A 7,500-nucleotide genomic window follows, 5' to 3' on the forward strand; every position below is an offset into this window, starting at 1 on the left:
CCTCGATTCCTCATTACCCAGCATCGTTACAAAGATGGCCAACAGACAGACAGACAGACACACACACACACACACACACACACACACACACACACACACACACACACACACACACACACACACACACACACACACACACACACACACACACACACACACACACACCTATATATTACGTATAACACTGAATCACACAGTATGATCTCATTTGTATGTGTGACACATCTGGAGACTCTACAGCAAACGCATACAAAGGAAAGGCAATACTACTTCCAGTAGTATTTTCAGTAGTATATCTCTAGTTCACTACATCTCAGTGGCAAATATTGTACTTCGATTTTTACTACAATTATTTGACAACTTTAGTTACTAGTAGTTAGTTACCTTCATGCAGATTTTGATTATTATTACAAAAAAATAGATTAACCAGTTTAACCACATTAACAACTTGAAATGTGACAAATCTGCATGAGTATCCTTTTAGTTTTGGTAATTTAATAACATTTCAATGCCAATATTTTTGTACTTTTTTTAAATACCGACCTTTACTTATTCCTACTATATGTGCTATTGATACTTTTACTTGAGTAAAAAAATATCCACCATATATTTTCCACCACTATTCTCTCTTTCTGCTTCCCTCATTATATCCTCTCTCTCTCCACCTCCCTGCTCAAATATGTGCCTTCTAGGCTTCGGGGCTTGTTTTTTTTTTTTTTGCAAGTTATGCTTGAGTCCCAAATTACTGTCAAAACACAGGCACCTCCTTAGCGGGCTCGAAACTCACTTAATGCGCGGTTATTTCACACAAAAAGGCGATTTACACTTTGAATGACGGCTCAGGGTGGGCTATAGAGCCCTCAGGTGGGCGCAGACAAGTAACCGCACGGCCCCCCCCGCCGCGCCCACTGACGAGAACATACTTCCCCCACCTGCCTCAAATTAAGACGGGCGCATTTGCGAAACCACAGGTGATGTGGCAAAGGGGGGGCTGGGGGGTGGTTGGGGGTGATTCTTTTCAAATAGCAGACCTGCAAGCTCGTATCGCGCCACTCGGTGGCGCGATATGAGCTTGTAGGTCTGCTATTTTTAAATAGCTAAATTATAACATAATGTTTAAAGCACCAAAAGTTTTCCTGGGTTTTCTCTAGTCTTCCAGAGACCCTTGTGGGGCCGACAAACCAAGCCCTGATACGCCGCTTTCCCCCGCCTTTCTAAAGCCCACTTCTCACCATACCAACCCTAAACCTGCCCATAAGCTGGGATTCCAATTTCCAAGTGCTATATAGCCTGCTCTACACATGGAGACACACATTAGTTCATGGGTTGAGAAAATAGTGTGGGAAAAGCACTTACCCTAACCCCTTAGATAGCATTTCTGTTGGCTTAGATAGCATTTGACACAGACTTATAGCATGTTATGTAGACGGCACTATAATTGTATTGTATATAGTCATAGCACGCCATAGTACATATGTATAGCATAGTAGTAAATATGTATAGTTTATATGTATAGTGTATGTATAGTTTCATTATATAGATATTCCACTGTTACTTTCTTAGCTTACGCATGTTTCATTATAAATGCTTTTATGTGATGTATTCCCATGCTTTTGTTCTTGCTTAAATGTAAGTCGCTCTGGATTAAGAGCGTCTGCTAAATGCCTAAATTGTAATTGTAAATTGTACATTGGAAAAGACTGCATATGGTCGCAGGTGGATGTGGCCGGCCGTGGGCGCCCTCGGCCTGGGCAGGGGTCCCTGCCTGGGCAGGGGTCCCTGCCTGGCCGTGGGCGCCCTCGGCCCAGGCAGGGGTCCCTGCCTGGGCAGGGGTCCCTGAGCTCTTCAGATGGGTGTTTTCTTCTGCTCTGACAGAAGAGGACACCCGTTGTTACTGCAGAGCTCTGCGCTACCTCTCAGATGTCTGGTTTGCTAATGAGCTCCATCCGTGAGGCTAAACCGCTTGATTGGACTCGATCTCTCTCTCTTTGTGTCTGTTTTTTTATCGCTCCCTTCTCCTTCCAGGCTTGTGGTTTCAGAGCTGTTATCTCTAGCCCGAGTTACAGGACGGTGTCACAGACAAACAGGGCCGTATAGCTGACCATTTGGTTGTCCTACGCATAGGATATTTGTGCTGCCCCCCTCCCGACGAGTGCTGCTATTCCCCATCCAGATGGGCTGTTTTCGCTGTTTGTGAGGACGCACACACGGCCGCTCGTTATAACGCGTGTTGCCCTACTCGCCGTGCGCATATAGGTAGCGACGACACTGCAGAAGATATCAGATCCGCAAGCTTAGAGATTCTACAAGCATAGAGAGCTTGTAGATCTATACAAGCATAGAGAGCTTGTAGATCTATACAAGCATAGAGAGCTTGTAGATCTATACAAGCATAGAGAGCTTGTAAATGTACGACTATTTTCAGTGCACGACACAGTATACAGTCACAGCAAGTATAACTATAAGACATCTTTCGTCCCGACTCTCCAGCTGTGGTAACACATTCCTGGCCCGGGCATACGATAACAGCACTCTTGTCTCCAATACGTTTTATCAGCCTCGTCGACTCAGCAAAATGAAATCCTAGCTTACGGACGGTTTGTGTTGGCTTGGAGGGTGGGGGGGGGGGGGGGGGGGGTGGTGGTTATGTGGGCACTTTGTACCGCGAGTATCCGCTCCGCTGTTTACAGAGTTATTTCTACTGCTTTGCTTTTAGGGCACACGGCGGACGCGCTGCAGTGTCACTCGGTATGGGGTTTGCACTCTGAAACAACAGGACTGTGTTTCCCTCTACGACGTCATCATACAGCCTGATACCACACAGTAGAACCCAGAGTGTGGGCTTATTTCGTTTAAGAATGGACCCACATGGACCTACTTGGACAGTATTGGAGTTAAACTAACACTGTGCAGGACTTTGCGATGCAGGAGCGAAGCGAATAGATTGAAATTTAATTTGTGTGGCGCTTTGTGTGATGACTACGCGATGATGGCTTCTAAACAGGTGTCAAATTGGATGCGAGTTTGGATGCCGTTTTTTTTTTAACGGTGTGCTTGTTGTGCGTCTAATGAAGCACAGTGTTTCTTGGGACTGCTTTAGCAACGAGGGGAAAAATTTGCGAGGAGGTGGTTATTGAAATGGAGGTCTTCCTTCCTTCTTTTTCTATAGTACTATACAATTCTCCTCCTATCTATGTTCCTCTCTCCTGTGATTTTCCTCTCCCTCTCCCACTCCTCTCCTCTCTCCTCTCCCCTCCCCCCAGACTCTCCTCTCCTCTCCTCCGATGTCTGTTGGCTTCCAGCTCATGGCAGAGGGCATCAATCTTCTCTGGGCCCTGCTCTGTGCTATCGGCCCACTTATAATTCACCTCAGTAGCTCTGCTTCTGCAACTACCCCCCCCCCCCCCCACACACACACACACACACACACACACACACACACACACACACTCTTACACTCTTCTGCCAGTACCTCAGCATTGCCAGACACCTAAAATATGTATGCAGAGATGAGTGAGAGGAAGATGGACAAGAAAAACAAGAACAAGAAGAGGAGGACCTATACAGCAGCATGTGTGTGTGTGTGTGTGTGTGTGTGTGTGTGTGTGTGCACGCTCGCGCATGCACGCCAGAGAGACAGTGTTTCCCTCCAGCCTGTTTCTTGCAGGCTTATGCAGCGCCTTCGGTGGGCGGGAGAGGAACAGAGTATCTCACTGCTCTCCTGTCTCCCTTTTCGGTCTCCTAGCACGCATGCACACACGCGCTCACATGTGCGCACGCGCACACACACACACACACACACACACACACACACACACACACACACACACACACACACACACACACACACACACACACACACACACACACACACACACACACACACACACACAAAACGCTGTCTCAGATAGCCCTCGTAAACGCGGCGCGGCGGGAGGGAGAGGATGCAGATGGAAAGGAGAAGGAGAGAAGAATAGGCCCCGAGGCCCCTCGCTCGCTCGCTCGACTCTGCATGCGATGCGCTTACGAGGAAAGAGGAGACCCCCCCCTTTGTACAACTATCCTCATGATGTGCGTCTCCGGGGGTCTCCGGGGGTCTCCTCCAGTCTAAATGACTGCAGCGTTAAAGCCAGGAGAACTCCAGATAGAGGTTCCGCTCTCCGGTAACCTCTTATCATCTGGAAGACATTACGGTGGGGACCCGCTCGGCAGGGCACGTCCACGCCGCCCAAAGTCTCTCCGGTTGCCAGCCAGTGTTAAACGTATCTGTAATACATGACTCTCTCTACGCACCTGGGGGGGGCAATAACAGGCAATATGGAGATCATAATAAGGGCCGCGAGGGAAACCCTGTGAGATGGGGGAGAGAGAGATAGAGGGGTCGTGGGCTCTCTCTCTTTCGCTCTTTTGCAAAGCATGGCCTAGTTTCAAGCCCTGGACAGTCCCACTGCTTCAATGAGTTAGCGCTCTCTCTCTCTCTCTCTCTCTCTCCATCTCTCCTATCTCTCTCTATGTCTTGCTTCTATTCGCTCTATTCCTGACCTGCCAAGTTAAATTTAGCACCGCCTCCTTGGGGCACATATTATTATAATTTGTTATTTTGTGTTGCCAGCGTTGTTTTGTTTTTGTCCTCACTGTAACAACCATTTATCTGTCTGCTCTGGACTGGGGGTGGGCCTGCCAACTGCCAACACGAACTAACGCACACACGCACGCACGCACGCACACACACACACACACACACACACACACACACACACACACACACACACACACACACACACACACACACACACACACACACACACACACACACACACACACACACACACACACACACACACACACACACACACACACACACACATACAGTGAGCCGCCTACCGCAGTGTTAATAGTCAAAACGGTCTGCCAATCCAGCGGGGAAATTAAAGGGAAAGGAAAAAAAAGGGAGGGGGGGGGAGGGGGGGGGGTGAATCTAATTCTCGACGACCTTCGCTTCACCGCCTCAAATGTATTATTCTGCCTTCTTTCTCCAGGCACAGACAGAAAGCAATCCGCTAGTGTCAAACGAGAACATTAGCCCTTCTTGCAAAGCCAAAGAGGAGACGACAAACCACGGGGCCTAACAATGTAACAGTTCTATTGCCTGAAGCTTTCCCATGGAAATCATCTGTCCTCCCTCCATAAACGCCTGCCTTGATATGGCTCCACAAAAAAGCAATGCAATCTCAGGCAGTGGAATAACACTATACCACGGGCAGGCTGCATACATACAGGCCCCGATACGATCCGTTACGTGTTTTAGGGCAGGCTGCATACATACAGGCCCCGATACGATCCGTTACGTGTTTTAGGGCAGGCTGCATACAGGCCCCGATACGATCCGTTACGTGTTTTAGGGCAGGCTGCATACATACAGGCCCCGATACGATCCGTTACGTGTTTTAGGGCAGGCTGCATACATACAGGCCCCGATACGATCCGTTACGTGTTTTAGGGCAGGCTGCATACAGGCCCCGATACGATCCGTTACGTGTTTTAGGGCAGGCTGCATACATACAGGCCCCGATACGATCCGTTACGTGTTTTAATCGAGCCATTTATAAGCCCAAGCACGGCGTGGAAAGGAGAACAAGAGCTTGTTGTCGCACCTTCCGTATGACGGGGGGGGGGGGGGGGGGGGGGAATAACGTGTTCTGCTTTCGCTTCTCTTTTTTGCAGTACGATAACATGTCACCCTAAACATGTCCAAACATCTCTTAGCGAGGCAAAGAGCAGGGCAAGGAGCCCTAAACAACAGGCTCGGGGACACGGCTCTGGGAGGCCTGGCGAGACTTAACAGAGTAAAGTCCCCGACGTCGTCAGCTGTCAGAGAAAGCTCCAGCCTGGCTGAATTCAAGTGGTATACCAAGATGGCTAACAAACTGTCACTTAAGGCCCAGGCATAACATCATTAACGTTTGCACAAGGGGGTCGTGACAAGTTGATCTCTGACGTGCTTTTTTCCAACGCCTGGAGGGGACATACCTTCAACGAAATAAAATAGCCTCCGCTCTTTTTCTCTCACTTCTCGTCGGCCCCATGCCATGTGACATTCATTAACCCTCGACAGAATAACAGTTCCCCTCTTTCCCCCGCGTCCGAGTTTAATGACCCCACGTCATGTTTCCCCTGACGGACGAGGAAGGAAGAGGTGACAGCAGGCCGGTAACTGAGTCTCGAGTCTCCAACTAAATGTTCTCAAATGAAAACATTACCCCTAATTGAGTTATTAACGTTATGTTTTCTTTTTGGGAAAAAAGGCCTCGAGAGTGAGACACTTAGACACGGGCCATTATAAGAAAATCGGCGGGCTCCCTCTCTCTCTCTCTCTCTTCATCAGTGTGTTGTAGATCCTGGAAAGATTTGGGTGGGAGGTATAGGACCTCATGGTGGTGACCCCACCCAGTGGTAGCAGCCATAAGTCACCATCTTGATTCCAACTGATCACAGACGAGATGTTTAGATGTGGGCGGTTGTCGCTGCGAGGGATCCGGGGGTATAAGAGAAGCGATTAATTTGCTACGCCACCGCCGCAGCACGAGTGTATGGATGGATGGATGCAGGGACATTCCCCGCCCAAAGCGCACAGCACAGCTGCATGCACCCATCTGACCAGCCCTGCAACCTCACTGCATGGGTGTCACCCCCACATGCGGGCGAGCTCGGCGCTCTCTTATATTTTTAGACGCTGCACTGCTGGTTCAGATTTTGTGGGCAGCGAGCGCCTCCGTCATGCGTTCGTAAAGCATAATTCGCCATCCTAAATGGCAATTATCATTAACATTGATGGATTTAGCATGCCTCCATCCATTAGCTGTCCTAATTACACTGTTGAGAGATCTGCTGTCGCCGACAATCAGATTAATGAATTTGGCTATTTAGACTAAATTATTGCCTCTCCCTTCCCTCCACAACACAATAATCCTTTATTTGGAAATATGGCAGACAAGAAGAGGGAGAATGTTGCCCCGGGGAGAATCCATCCTGCTAGGCACGTCGTACGTGTATAGCCCCCATGAGAGACTCCTCTCTCCCCAAGGGGAAAACAAGCAGGGGGAATAAAGACGACCACAAAAGCTCCTTGTGCTCGACTCACATGTAGGGCCTATTGCACTCTGAAAGCCCTCTGAATCGCAGTTGGCGATACTATGTACGCTTTAGCTTTCTGTTCCCACAGGGGCCTGCGAAGTGGCCTCGGGGCCCAGAATGTCGAGCCCTTCTCGTGCTCTCGGACAGCTCTGATGTCCAATTGCCCCCATTTAGATCATAAAAGCGTGACAAATAGGTCACAATAATGCAATTATAGTAACGCGAATATGAGTCGAGCTGTTTTTAAGGGGAAATGCATTTGTGGTGATGTGGCTGTTGTTATTTAGTCATGCGGCAAAGAGTGATTTGTTTTTAAAGGGCTCGGCAACCTCCTCAATTACCTCAACACCGCTGATGTAATGTTCT

The 7,500-nt window shown here is 48.7% G+C and overlaps 1 protein-coding gene across 1 annotated transcript in view; it reads right to left on the reverse strand.

The window, feature by feature from the left end:
• Nucleotides 1-7,500, reverse strand: part of LOC310867705 (neuropilin-1a-like) — an 80,163-nt gene that overhangs the window by 51,352 nt on the left and 21,311 nt on the right.

This window comes from Protomyctophum parallelum (assembly GCF_964188405.1).
Source record: "Protomyctophum parallelum genome assembly, chromosome: 12".
NCBI classification, from domain to species: Eukaryota; Metazoa; Chordata; class Actinopteri; order Myctophiformes; family Myctophidae; genus Protomyctophum; species Protomyctophum parallelum.